The 14,872-nt window shown below is 43.1% G+C and overlaps 1 protein-coding gene across 8 annotated transcripts in view; it reads left to right on the forward strand.

Moving 5' to 3' along the window:
• Positions 1 to 14,872, forward strand: part of SGMS1 (sphingomyelin synthase 1) — a 207,417-nt gene that overhangs the window by 126,504 nt on the left and 66,041 nt on the right. Inside the window, exon 1 of one of the 8 annotated variants that reach the window (XM_014462552.2) lies at positions 2,262 to 2,392. The exons of the other annotated variants lie outside the window; for them this stretch is intronic. The gene's annotated coding sequence lies outside the window, so the exon portion shown is untranslated. Of the gene's footprint in view, positions 1 to 2,261; positions 2,393 to 14,872 lie in introns of those variants that run through there. 8 annotated transcript variants of the gene reach the window in all.

Raw genomic sequence — 14,872 nt, forward strand, 5'->3', positions numbered from 1 at the left:
GTGAGGAATATGAGAGTCGAGGGAGATTTATCAACTTTATATCTTCTAAGATATAGGACCAACTATGCCTGTTGCTAAGGATAAATGCTAAGTTATAGGCTTATCTTGCACCTGTCCTTTTTAAATTTATTTTTAAAATAACTTTTAGATTATTTTTTAAAATTTATTTTTTAGTTATAGTTGACATACAATATCGTATTAGTTACAGGTGAACAAAATAGTGATTAGATATTTATATACCTAACAAAGTGACCACTCTTTTGACTCCAGTACCCATTGGGCACCATACACAGTTATTACGATGATATTGACTATACAGGAGTGGGCAACGGTAGGTTTACAGTTGTAATACAAATGCAGTAATTAATAAATAATAATACAAGAATAAATTGTTTCACATACAACTGTAAACCTACTTTTGCCTACCCCTGTATTCCCTGCGCTGTCCCTTAATGCCTGCCCTTTTTGACCATAACTTGATCTTCCAAGTAGAACTATTAGAGGTCTTCAGAGAGAGAGAGATGAAGCAGTTTGCCTAGGGCCACACATGTGGCCATGTACTGGCAGAGCTGGGATTAGGGCAGGAGCTCTTGACTCCTGGTGTAGTTCTTATTAGTCTTTCATGCTGGTTTGGAGAAAAAACTAACTTTTTAGATCCCTTGATCATACTTTAGATCTTATGTTTGGCTATTGAGTATTTTGAAGAAATCTTGGCCTATAAAATGACTGTTTCTAAACAAATGTGAGAAAGTTAAACTTAAGAAGTCTTCTCCAAAGCCAAGTAGGTTTAATTTGTAACTTAAAAAAAAGTATTCCTCTGTAAAAACTCTGCCCCCTCATTAGTAATCAACTTATTTTTTTTTATAAAATATATTTTATTGACTTTTTACAGAGAGGAAGGAAGAGGGATAGAGAGTTAGAAACATCGATGAGAGAGTAACATCGATCAGTTGCCTCCTGCACCCCCCCCTTCTGGGGATGTGCCCTCAACCAAGGTACATGCCCTTGACCGGAATCGAACCTGGGACCCTTGAGTCCGCAGGCCGACGCTCTATCCACTGAGCCAAACCGGTTACGGCTCAACTTATTTTTTAACTGGTACTTGGGACCTACCAGTTCTATCGTTGCCTGTAATGTGCCAATTCCCAACTACTTAAAGTTTCTTTTAAATATTTTTATTCCAAAATAATGTTTAGGCACAATGATCCAGAAGGAAAGAGTACAGTATTTCCAAAATCACTCTTACTTTTTTAAAAGTTGGTTTAATGTGGCATAAATGAAATGATTCCAATTTTAACCCCTTTGTTTTGCTAATTAAATTTTTATTGTATAATAACACCAAATCCAAGAATCCTAAACCGAAAGCTTCTATAGTTTTTTTTTTCACTACTTAAATGTGGGACTCAGACCATGCAATACTACAGAACGATTTCAGCTGTAAAATTCTTGGGATATTTTAACATTGAAAAGAATAATAGAAAAACTATGGGCTAGTGTTCCACAATTTTGGAGATTCTGATACAGAACTCAGAGGGACAAGATAGCATTGTTTAAGTGCCTACTCTATGTCAAGTGCTGTGCTAAATTCTTTGCATGTATTAGAACATATCATCTGTCCCTCAAACTCTGTTAGGTGAGCATTTTATCCCCTCATTGCAGATAATTACCCTGCCCTGGGTCATCCAGTGTCAGACATCAGATCCAAATCTGCTGGGACGCCTGATGCCACCGCCTCATTACACCCTGGATCGCTGCCTAACTCAAGAACTTTTACTAAGGAATAGAAATTAATGCACATCCATTGTTCAGATGTCTATCATAAGATTACCCCTTATTTTATGAGAGTTTTTAAAAGGCCATCTACATTTTCTTGAAGTTGTCAAAGGCTGATTTTTTTTTAAAGGCTGCGAAAGGCTCGTAAGCCTCATGTAAATCAAGAAGGGAAAGTTCCGCCTTCACGGACTGAACACGCTTATTGGCTAGAATTGCACGGACTGACTCATTTCTTTTTTGCTGTGTTAGAGGGCCGCGCCCTGCATTCCAAAAACCTCTGCTGCCCTGCTCAGCTCAGCCGCGGCCTCCCGGCTGGAGCCTCAGGGGTTGCGCTGGGCGCCTGCTCACAGCTGTCCCACTGGGAGGACCCGCCCGCCCGCGTGACGCAGGGCTCTCGAGCACCGCGCAGCTCCCTAGCGCCGGCCAGGCCGCGGGCGAGGCGGCTCCACCGGGCGGCAGCGGCGCGATCCCGCTCTGGAGCGGGGGCCGGGGTCGGCGCGCCTCCGACCGCCTTCGCTGCTCCGCCTGCGCCCCGGCAGGCACCGGCGTGCGGGAGCGGCGCGGGAACTTAGTGCCCCGGGAACTTTGCAGGAGACTTTGCCTCCAGCCTGGAGAGCCCGTAAGTGTTGCTCCGCCTGGGATGCGGTGCTTCATTAAAATGCTGTCTGGGGCCGGCGAAGCGCGGACAGACGGTGGGACCGGTTCAGAGCGGGGGAAACAGCCTTTCTTGCCAGGCAGAAAACACCCACTAACGCGATCCTTGCCTTTCCCTCCACTGTGGCGAAGGAAAGGGAATCCTGGTTGGTACTGGATCTCGCTTTGATGATAAAATGGGCAGGAGCTGTTGACCCCTGAGACCGCTCACAGGGTAGTTGGTGAAACAGTGGCAGCATATAGGCGGGCTGCATCTGTGCTCCAAACCCTGCGGGTGCTTTTGAGAGCCAGGGATCAGGCGGTGGTTTGGATTAGGGGTGATCGAGCTCTCCTAATGGAGTTTTTTTGAGGGAGTGGGGTTGTATTTACAGTTTATTACTAAGTTTGGGGGAAATACTCCCTTTCTCAAACTCCAGTCCCTGTACTAAGTAACATTAAAGGTCTTCCAGCCAACTCCTTTGGCTGGTTGGGAGCTTAGCGGGTGAGTGAGAGCTTTGCTCGGTGCCAGAGGGAAGCACGTGCTCCCGCGTTGTGGAGCGAGCGTGTTTACTCCACAGCTATGCTTTCTATTTATTGTGGCCAGATAGTTGCTCTGTGGAATTTGTGGAGAGGAATACACTGAGAAGAGTGCATAGCATTTATTTTTATTTTTATTTTCCCCGATTTGTGTTTGCCATCTGGAGTTGTTATCTACCCGTTGTACACCAGTGGGAACCCTCTAATGTGGTATATTCCCAGTCCACTCGTAGCCTGTTGAGTTGATTATCACTTTTATCTCTTGTTATGGTCTTCACATTGAGGTCTATTTTGTCAGATAGAAGTATTGCTACCCCAGGTTTTTTTTTTCATTTCCATTTGCCTGATAGATATTTTTCCATCCCTTCACTTTCAGTCTGTGTGAGTTCCTTGTTCTGAGGTGGGTCTCCTGTAGACAACATATATCTGGGTCATGTTTTCTTATCCATTCATTCACTTGATGTCTTTTGATTGGAGCATTTAATCCATTTACGTTTAATGTTATTGACAGGTACTTGTTTGTAGCCATTTCTGTATTTTATGCCTGTCTTCCTTCCCCCCTTTCTATTTCTTTTTACAGCATTCCCTTTAGCATTTCTTGCATTGCTGGCTTGGTAGTGATAAACTCCCTTTGATGATCACTTTTAGATTGATGTAGAAATAAAGTCAGTGAGCTTCTTTTTAAAAATCTGCTTTTTAGAGTTGGCTCTCTTCCCCTTCCCTCTCCCCCTTCTCCTAAAAAAAAAAAAATCTGCTTTTTATGTAAGAAATTAGTCAGCAGTGCATAGAGATGTGTATCCTGCAAGTACATTGTTTTCTTACAAGAGGATGGGGAGGAGGGCAGCAGAGACGCAGAATCTGATTATTGCAGTTTTGCCAAAGACATACACAGTGCAACAGACACATCACCATCAGAAACACTGACTGCTGGAGAGGCAGGTGGAAGGCATCCCGGTGGCATAAAGGATGACAGGAACTTATGATGCTATCGTTATACTTCATTTATGAAGATATAGACTGGTACAGTAGACAGGCTCTCTAACAGAAAGAAAGAGCAAAGTTCTTTGCAACTGACTTTGTCAGGTCTGTGAAGGAAGCCTCTCCAGATATCAGTCACTTCTAAATGGGATCATTAAAATAATTTGTTAGAATTTTAAATTATTTACACATTGAACTAATACTAATACTGTTTCCCAGCTCATAGGCTAATTAGAAGTTCAGTTGCTTTGAGTTTAACGAATTAAGTGGCTCTGAGTGAGAGGTAACAACTTGGGATCCCCTTTCTTTTGAGAAACAGCCTGTGATGTTGAGAGAAGTGGCCCTAATTCCACAGGGGTAGTTGGAAAGCCCCCTCAGGTGGTAGAATGGGAATCTATTTTATTAAATCTGGAAATGTCTAAAATCTAAAGGGATAATTAAATTTGGATTTTGATTCACCCCAATGGGTGTAAGAGAACCAGACATTTAAAGAGCACGCTTTTATCAGAGACTGAGATGCTTTGTACCCTCTGCCTCATTAAATTTCACAATAATGCTGGAAGGTCTAGAGGTATTATTATCTCTGCTTTATAATTCAAGAAACAACCTGGGCAAGGTTACATAATCCGCTCCAGATTTCACAGCTAGTTAATTTTATTTACACTAGAAGTTAGCATTTAAGGTTTGTAATTTTTCCCAGGTGGCTCCCATTGCTCCTAACAAAATAGTGTTGATCTTCCTGTGTGAAATAATCCAGGGGAAGTTCTAAGCTCAAAGCAGATTTTGAAGTGATTTTAAAAGCTCCTCATTGCCCCCGTGCCAAAGTGTCAAAGTTCAAGGAATAATGCATTTGCTGGGAAGCCTGTGGTTTTCAAATATTAACTAAGCAAGCCCTATTCTTGGTGAACCTGTTGATATACGTGGCCGCCTCATAGCTGCTGATTCCGAGTGACTTTCTCCTTTGTTCCTGGAGCTCTTTTAGTTCTGGACGTGCCTGTTCGTCCTGCTCCTCGCAAAGTGCAACTCGGGTGTTCTCTGCTTGTAAACCAAGCAGCTGGGTCCATGACTTCCAGTAGGGGAATTCTCTGTGTGTGGATGCACACCTGCAGTATTTTATACGCTGTGTGCAATGTTTTAAAATCTCTGTTAGCACGTCGGTTCGTGTTGAACCTGCTTGTTAATGGTGAGGTTATGAAAGGTGGGCTATGAGTACTGAAGCTTTTCTCATTAAACGGAAGTGGAAAGTCTCAGTGTGTCTCACCAGGGGCAGCCAGTTCTGAGATCATCTGCTGGGTCATCTTTTGGGACGTCATCATAAACAATGCCACCTTCCCAGAGGACCATGGACTACATACAGCATCTATTCCAGGACCGGGGATTGCTCACAGCCCCACCTCCTTAGTCTCGCCATCTATTTGACAGGAGCACCCACCCTTCCCAAGCACAGCAAGGATGTCCTGGGCTCCTCCTCAAACCTCTCCAAATCCTAGCTGTTTTAAGTGCCTCGAGTTCTTGAGGATGTTGAAAGAACATGCCAATGTGATAATAAAACCACTTGGGGTTAATCTTGTGAAAATCACGGAGAGGAGGAACTATGCCAAACAACTTGATTTTCAAAACTAGGGGAGATGGTACATTCCAAGCTTTCGATTCAGAGCTTGTGTTGGTGTCTAGCAGAATTATAAGTCATATTTTTTAAAAGATGGGTAGGGATCACCTAGAAGAGGTGGTGATGATCAGTATTTAGCATCACTCATCTCCAATTGACCTCATTTCTTTTTTGAGTGTTACTAGGCAAGTATATCAACATTGCTGTAGATCTGACATGCCTGCTTTAACAAAACATTTGACGGAGTGCTTTGTGTTCTTAACTCAAGATGGACAAATGTGGGTCGGACAGCAATATCTATAATAATAAAAGCGTAATATGCTAATTAGACCAGATGTCCTTCCAGACAAAGCCAGGGCTATGAAGGAAGCCCCGGTCCCGGGTGCTCCCAGCGGCCAGAGGGAAGCTGGGGTCCCGGGTGCCAGCGGCCGGAGGAAAGCCCAGGTCCTGGGTGCCAGAGGGAAGCCGGTGCCGACAGCCGGGGAATGGAAGGCCTACTTTTGCACGAATTTTGTGCATAGGGTCTCTAGTAGGTAGATAAGTGGGCTTGCATCTGGTCATACGCAACAGGGCTAATGAGTAGAGTGATGTCAGACTTGACCAAGGTGCCTTGAGGAGGGCCCTGATGCAGCTGGGGAAAAACTCATGCATTGTAGAGATGGACTATTCAGAACCAATGCTGACAATCTCACAGTTCTTAGAAGCACTGAGAACAGGGGCTTTGGCGCCTGACCTTGGGCAAGTTGTTTGTTCTCTGTGCCTCAGTCTCTTCATTCATCAAATGCAGATAATAACACCTATGTCATAGGCTGTTGAAAATATTGAAGGATTAAATTAGGTAACCCATGTGAAGTGCTTAAAAACCGAGCCTGGCGGTACATTGCTTGTGTTGGATGTTAGTCTTTTGTTGCTCCTGCTTTTACAACTTGAGGCGGTATTGTGCACAGTTCTGGGTTTGTGTTTAAAAGTGTGTCCAGCCGAGGTAATCGGGTTTTGGAGAGGGCGTAGAAACTGAACAGTGGTTGAAGACACTGGGAATGTATACCTCAGTGTAAAAGTTGAGAGAGGCAGTACTAACAGTGCTTTGTCTTAAGAAGCTCTAGCTTGGTACAATAAATATCACCACTGAGCTAGGATTTAGCAGAGCTCTTTTCTGATATCAGTACATTCTTTAACCAGTTATGTGACCTTAGGCAATTAGCTTAGCTCAGTGGTTCACAGGGTATGAATTTATCCCTCAGGGGACATTAGGCAATATCCAGACACAGTTTTGATTGCACAATTGGGGTAGGAAGGTGTGCTATTAACATTTCATGGGTAGAGGCCAGGGATGCCAACATCCTGCAGCGCATAGGACAGCCCCACAAGAAAAATTGTCCTGTCCGAATGTCGATAGTGCTGAGGTCCAGAGCCCCTCATTTACCCTGGCTTACCTCTTCAGTATCTGTGTTTCTGTTTGTGAAATTTGAATACTAATCTTTGCTTTGGCAATATCACAAAGTAGCTTCAAGGGTATATTTATGAAAGGGCCTTGGAGAGTTAATGTATCCTTAAGTCTGCAGCTGTATACAGCATATACATTTTATCAGCAGCAGCACAGTAAATATCATTTACTCCATCCCCTGGAGAAATATATTACAGTGGTTTGAGTCAGATAACCCTGTGATTGAATCTCAGCCCTATTGATTTAACCTGCGGTGTGATTTGGGGCAAGTCTCTTGATCGGTGAAAACCCAATCCCTGTTTCATAGAGTTTGGGGGTGATAAATAAGGTATAGATATAAATCTCATAGCAGCCTTTAGGTATAGTCGTAAGCAATTGTTTTTTAAACTAACTTTTTTTTTGTTAATGGGATTGAGTGGTGCTTATTAAAATATAAGATTTGGAAAGAGGATGAGTAAAGAAATTAGATTTTAGCAGCTAAAAGAAAACAAAAAGACTTCTCTTCCGAATTTAAGACAGGGAAATACCTTTGGAAGTATTATTTTGGCTTGTAGGGAAGAACCATAACCTACTTTATACTGATCTGGAACTGGCCAAGAATATAACGTATGTTTGTGAATTGCTCCACGATAAAAACTTGCAAAGTTTAGCGGTGAGCTTAAGTCGGTAAGCAGGATACCGAGCCCGTGTATGTGCGGATGTGTCAGCTCTACAGTTTTTGTGATTTCCTGTACCCTCTCCGCCTCTCCCTAAAGATAGAGCAAAACTCCCATGCGATCGCTTTTTGCATCACCTCCACTCGTGTCACCTGTGGCTCTGGGATTCTGGAGACCAATCACGAGTCCCACTGTTTTGTCGCCACTGTGGTAACCGGTGGCAGTACGTAGCATATCCATATCCATCAGGTCAGGTGGAAGGTAATGTGTTTAACTTACGAGTGTGATTTTTTTAAATGATAGGGCTTGGATAGGAGGATCCCTGAGTGTGCACACCCACCACTGTCTGCTTTGTAAAGGCGGAGCATTTTTGCAGCTCTGGTCATCTTCCAAGGAGGTAGCAGCAGCACGAGACCCAGCAATGAAAAGTTCCCTGGCTTATTAGGAAGAGACTAGTATCCAGGTTGGAGAATTGAAGTTAGTTAGTGATTTTTTTAAAGGGAGGTTACTCTTAATTTTCCTTCTCAAGGTCCCTAGTGCATTTGAACTGGATTGAATAAGTCATACGTAAACACGTGGCTTGAGCTCTCAAATGCAGCAGGTGTTACTGCCCCTTACTCCCAGCAGCTTGCCTGTCTGTGGGCACCTGGAGATCTTCCCTCCTGGAGCAGTGGAGAGAGCTCTTGGCTGCCTCACACCACCAGAGAGGTGGCAGCCCCAAGGTGAAGTTCAGCAGTCATAACCTAAGTGGCACATGGAGTGGAAATGATTTGGGGTTATCAGAACATACTTCTGAGAAATTTATAACACAGACTAAGCTTGTTAGTGCTTGAAGGCCTTCAATAGCATAACCTTCAAGTTTACTTAACTCTCCTAATTGTGCAGAGAACAGAAGCTTATGTTCCAGACACTCATGATCTTAAGCTGCCCTTGAGTTGCAGGGTAAACAATATTGAAAAAAAAATTCAGTGATTCTAAAGGGAATCCTTAACTGGATACACAAAATTGCATACTTCTGTAGGATCAGAAGGCAAGAGTTTTATATTCAAGCCAAGCCAAAGTCAGGTTAACAATAAACCAAGAGATAACAGACAGAAGACAATTTTAGATGGTGCTGGTGACCACAATTCTCGAGGCCTGATGGATGATGGTGTAACCCATCACTGATTTCTCAGATGTGGGTGGGGCCAGACAATTCCATGAGCTTCTGAAAGTATTGATGAAAGTATTTGAAGGCTGATTACTTATTTGATAGGCTCCTCAGCTTTGTGAAATTCTGTGATATTGTATACCAAAATCACAAGTTCTAGACTTGTGTTGAATCAGCAAATTTAAGGATTTTTTTTTTTTTTTTTTTTTTTTTTGCATTTTGAAACTGGAGTCTCACCAAAAGGCCCACACACATTTTATACATAGAAGAAACAAAGAGATTTAAAATGTCAAGACCCTAGCAGGTTTGGCTCAGTGGCTAGAGCATCAGCCTACAGACCAAAGGGTCCTGGGTTCGATTCTGTTCAAGGGCACATATCTCGGTAGCAGGCTCCTCCCCGGCCCAGGGCTTGTGCAGGAGGCAACCAATCGATGTGTTTCTCTCACATCTATGTTTCTCTCTGTCTTTCCCTCTCTCTTCCACTCTCCCCCCCAAAAAAATCAATGGAAAAATATCCTTGGGTGAGGATTAACAAAACAAACAAATAAAATGTCAAGGTAGAGTGGAACATATATGTCTGATTACTTATATCATAAGTCTTTTAGCTTAAAAAATAGTTTATTGATTGTTTTAGAAAGAGAGGAAGAGAGAAACAATTGATGTGAGAACCAACATAGATGGCTGCCTCCTGTACGCCCCCTGCCGGGCATGGAGCCCACAACCCCAGGCATGTGTCCTTGATGATGTATCAAACTGGCAACCTCCTAGTGCATGGGATGACACCCAACCAACTGAGCCACAGTGGCCAGGGCTGCTAGCTTGTATTTTTAAAAGAGTTTACGCTTAGTATTTAATGAATTCTTTAATATACTTCTTTCAACATAGGTTGTGGGTATAGTTTTTTTTTTTTTAAGAGGTCCCCCACACCTTCCCTGAAATTCCTAAAGCCTTCATGTCCCTGTGGAGTTATTAGCTCCTACCATAAGTGCGGTATGTGTGTACCAACCTGAGGACCAACAGGCAGATCTCTTTCCCTTTCTGAGTTGGAAAAAAATACCAGACTCCAAAAGCAACTATAAATGCATGTGATGAATGGATCACAGCAAAGACAGACAAAATAAGTAAAGATTAAATAGTTTCTAGGGTAGAATTATAACTTGCTTAAAGGTACTAACATGTTTGTCTGAAAGGGAATTTGTTTGAAGAAGAATTTAGAAAGTGGAACTTGGAGGCTGGAGTGGGAGACCAAGTTTGAGAGGTCAATCTGGCCTGTCTACAGGAGAGGGTACCCTGCCCCTAGCATAGCATGAACAGGCCTCTGTATGGATCTTAGCCCTGTGGTGGGGCTGTCTGTGGCTTTGAAATCCAACTGTTAAGTTCCAAACCTCAGAGTATGGCTTTACTCTAGTCACTGAATACCGCTGAGCCCACTTTAACCTCACAATGCAGTGTGAAGCCACACAGGAATCCACAAAATGTATCTCTGTTCCATGCCCACTATGCATCCTTCTGATTGTAATTTGGGCTCCTTGTGTAATTATGCTTTGGGGAGACACATGATAAGCAGATACCAGCATCCGATCTACATGATGGTTTATTTTTCTCACAAGATACTAAATCAGCTTTTTTACTTTACTATCACCATGAATGTGGTTAGTATGAACCCTCTTCTGATCATCATATTTATGAATCTCTAAGATTAAGGACCAGCCTTGGACTGTGGAATCCACCAGCAGCCCACTCCTTACTCCCCAGGGTTGTCTTTTCTACTTGACTTGCAACATAATAGTGCGATGACCATAATACTAGTGTCTTATTTTTTTGTACGAAAAATGTTGAGAAGAGAAATGAGTGTTACTGTGTGCCTAGTCACGCTGAAAATGTGGTGTTCTGTTCTGTGAGTGACTGGTGTAAACATGAGTAAAACTAGAATATATTGTTATAGTTACAATTAAAAGGCTCACTAATTCCTACTTTGCTAGTTAGCAAATCCTATAATTCTCACTTAAATTGCATATATTATCAAACAACTGCAGAAGTTTACAATCAAAGCAGTTCATAGTCAAAATTTCACAGAAGGTTTTACTGTGGTTTTGTATTGCTAAGATTCTTGTGGATTTATAAAGTACTAGAGGTCCAGTGCAGGAAATTCGTGTGTGTGTGTGTGTGTGTGTGTGTGTGTGTGTCGGGGGGAGGGGAGGGTCCTTCAGCCCAGCCTGCACTCTCTCCAATCTGGGACATCCCTCTTGCTATCTGGGACCGCTGGCTCCTAACTGCTCGACTGCCTGCCTGCCTGCCTGCCTGATTGCCCCTAACCACCTCGGCCTGTCAGCCTGATGCCCTTAACTGCTTGCCTGCTGGCCTGATTGCCCCTAACTGCCTCTACCTGCTGGCCTGATCACCCCCTAACTGCTCCCCCCTGCTGGCCTGATTGCCCTTAACTGCCCCCCTCCCCTGCCGGCCTGATCGCCCCCTAACTGCCTGCTCCCCCTCGCTGTGCCTGATCTCACCCCAGCTGCTTGCTCCCCTGCTGGCCTGATTGCCCTAACTGCTTGCTCCCCTGCTGGCCTGACTGCCTTTAACCACCTTTGCCTCTGCCCCCACCACCATGTCTTTGTCCGGAAGGAAGTCAGACGTCTGGAAGATGTCTGGTTGACCCAATCTAATTAGCATATTACCCTTTTATTAGTATAGATGCTTTTCTTTGGTTCTCAGAATAATATGCACAAGTCTTTTGGGCCTTTGGGTTCATAAGCTGTGGTACTTTTAAACTTTATTCCTGTAAAATTGTCCTTTTAATATTCTTTATATTCTCATCAATATACTGAAACGGCTTTCTACAGTTATCTACTGTGGGTAGTGATTTTTGTCCTGTTGAACAATTGTTTGATAAATATCAGTCTAGGGACCTGGGCCAGTCACTTTCTTAAATCCTTAGCATTGACTTCTAGGAACAAATTTCGATATGTCCTTGTAAAGGTCAGAAATGTGAAATTCAATCTTTCTAGCCCAGACACTAGTCATCGTCAGTCTAGATCAAAAGGAAGGCCTTTCACAGTTTCAGCAGTGCCTGAATCACTAGAAGTCAGTTGTGTGTTAACCACACAGGCCCAGTCAGAAGGGGAAAGAGAGGAAGGAGTGGGCTGCCACAGTTTCTAGGGCAGCCGAGGATTGTTTCCACTGGGTTGAAGGACAGGGAAACAAAGCAAGAGGGTGCCTCCCTTACTGGATTGATACCTCTCCTCAGTCTCCATTTCCTCCACACTTCTTCACTATCAAGCTACTATGTCCAAGGCCCTTTATTCTCTGAAAATTTATTAACAAAATTCTCTGAGAAATTGTATGTCTGTATGGGCAGGGGTCAGGTAGGCTAGGGGTTGTTAGGGTTGATACTTCTATGCTTCTCTCTATATCCCTGCCAGAGCACACAGAAACACCACCAGTAGCAGAAGGCCTTCCCTACAATAGATGACCAGACTTTTGCTGTCCAATACTGTAGTCACTAGCCACAGACAGCTATTAAAATTAATTTAAATTGAAATTTAATATAATTAAAGATTCCATTTCTTAATCACACTAACCACATTCAAGTGTTCAATAGCCACACATGTCCCTAGTGGCTGCCATGCTGGACAGAGAAGACACAGAACATTTCCATCCTCTCATTTGGGGAAGATGATTCATCTTTTAAAAAACACAAACAGATGTTAAGCCCTGGCTGGTGGGCTCAGTGGTTAGAGCATCAGCCCATGGACCCGGTCAAGGGTGCATACTGGGTTGCAGATTTGATCCCTGGCCCCAGTTGGGGCGTGTGTGGGAGGCATCCAATCATTGTGTCTCTCTTACATTGATGTTTCTCTCTCTCCCTCCCTTCTACTCTCTAAAAATTAATGAAAAAATATCGTTGGTTGAGGATTTAAAAAAAAAGAGATAAGACATTGAATCCATTTCCCACGAATTCCTATGTAAACCAGAATGTTTCTGGAGTTTAATGTTGGCTCTTTTAGGCCTAACGAAGGTAGATTATTGGAAAATTTTAGGTTTCCTCAAGTTTAAACTTTGGATTCTAGCAGAGTATGACAGACTGGGAGAGTAGCCATAGTGATTCATCAGCACGTGTGCAGCCTTTTTATTATAACTGGTTAGTCAGGGCCTAGTAGCCAAAAAAGAGGGGGCTCTGTGAAGTTACTTCCACAGGTGATGGTGCGGCAGGGAGCCCAACAAGGCACCTTGATAACCCCAGAGATCACCCCAGCAGGAAGTCATTACCAGCCTCTGGCAGGAGGGACAGATGGAGGAGGCTGTCAGGGCAAATGGGAGGTGAAGCCACAAAGGAGATCCAGATGTCAGTCCAGAGGAAGGTGAGAAAGTTCCCAGCAACTTCTCCGTTCCTTCTGCCTGCAGGTTTCTGCCAGTGGTGCCTGTGATAATGCAGAGCAGAGGTAGAGACGAGAAGGGGTGATCGGTGGGCCTGTTGATGTAGCTGGTACCTTTTCAGCTGACACCTCTTACGTATAAGGGAAACTCCTCATGCCGCCCTCTCTCAGGCCTGCAGTCAGGCACTCTTCATACATCAGTTAGCAATCTGCGTGAAAAGTGTTTCTCTCCTGTGATCCACTGTATGGCAGAGCGGTTGTAAACTTGCTGTAAACCCACCTTCCAGAAATTGCTGAAAACCCATGCCCCTTGGGGTGCCAGGGAAAGCCATTCAAGGGGAGCTGCCTAACTGGAGGCACTCCTCTGCAAAACTGTTACAAGACAGGTGCTGGACAGGTGCAGGTGCTGCAGGGCCTGCGGGGGACAGTGGGGGGGGGCGGTCGGCGGGGAGAGGGGAGCGCCTCAAAACCAGGAACCACACCTTCTTCCCACAGTGTCTTTCCAGCATCTTCCTCAACAGCAAGTGAAAAAAGAATTTAAGGGGCCCATGTCTATTTTTTGCAGATCAGGTAGTAAAGGGTGAATGTGTAGCTAGCTGAGAGGCAATAAATTGATAACTGGCATGGGGAGGAAAAATCCCACCCTTCTTCACTGATCTTTGATTTTCTTTCGTCAAGCAGGCATTGTGCATGCTGTGTATATATTTAGGTGGTTCCCATTTTTCTCCCCTCAGTGGTACTCCATCATTTCCCGCAGACTTTTAACATTGTGTGGTTTGATTACCTGTATTATCCATAGAGTGACTCATCCCTAAGGGGCTATTGAAGATTCAGTTTCTTGATTTTTATTGTGTCCCTCTTAAACCTTAGATAAACACGTGGATAATCAAGAATTGGAACCCCACTTATGAAATGACATCCAGCTAGATGACATTCCGGGCTTTTTGTTTAATGCCTGTGAAGATATTTAGTACAATCTAGAATTATAATTGTGTGTGAAGTAATTCAATTTTGGATTTTATTCTTTAGACTTTATAAATATTTGCCAGAGGATTTCATAATGCATTGTAGGGTTACGGGTTTATTTTCTTTGAGTGGGTTTTTAATTTAGTTTACTAGTGTATTTTTTGTTGTTGTTGTTGTTGTTTTTTAACTGCTTCCTTGTGAATTTGGAAGAATACTTCTTCCAGAATTGCTTTTTAAAGATATTTCCTTCAGGTTGTTTTCTACATTCCACAGCTTTGAATTGCTAAGATTTCTTTGTGACTTCTTGCTCCCTACCCACCATGCAATGCAACATTTATCCTTTTGTTTAAAACATTGGAAAAAGAGAAATACTCCACCTTGTCCTTGGACCCATATTGATATTTTATCTATCTGCCTTACCTTCTTTTTTCCTACTTCATTTCTTCATTTGTTTTGTTTTTCTCCTTCAGAACTTTACTGAAAAGTCTTTATCTCATTAAATATATTTAAATTAGATTTTGTTGAAAGAGCATAAACAGAGAGAAGAAAATAGGTTATAATCTTCCATTCAGATAACCCATGATGACATTGAAAATAAATTAAAACTGTAGGTACATGATTAACATTGAAATCGTATCAAAAGGTTCAGAAAGAGAGGTAAAAACCTCCCTTCAAATGTAACTATTATTACATTTCTTGTGATTTCTTCCAGGGGCAAAAATTATTTTGGTAAATAACTGCATCTGTCTG

This window comes from Myotis lucifugus, unplaced genomic scaffold (assembly GCF_000147115.1).
Source record: "Myotis lucifugus unplaced genomic scaffold, Myoluc2.0 scaffold_184, whole genome shotgun sequence".
NCBI lineage: Eukaryota > Metazoa > Chordata > Mammalia > Chiroptera > Vespertilionidae > Myotis > Myotis lucifugus.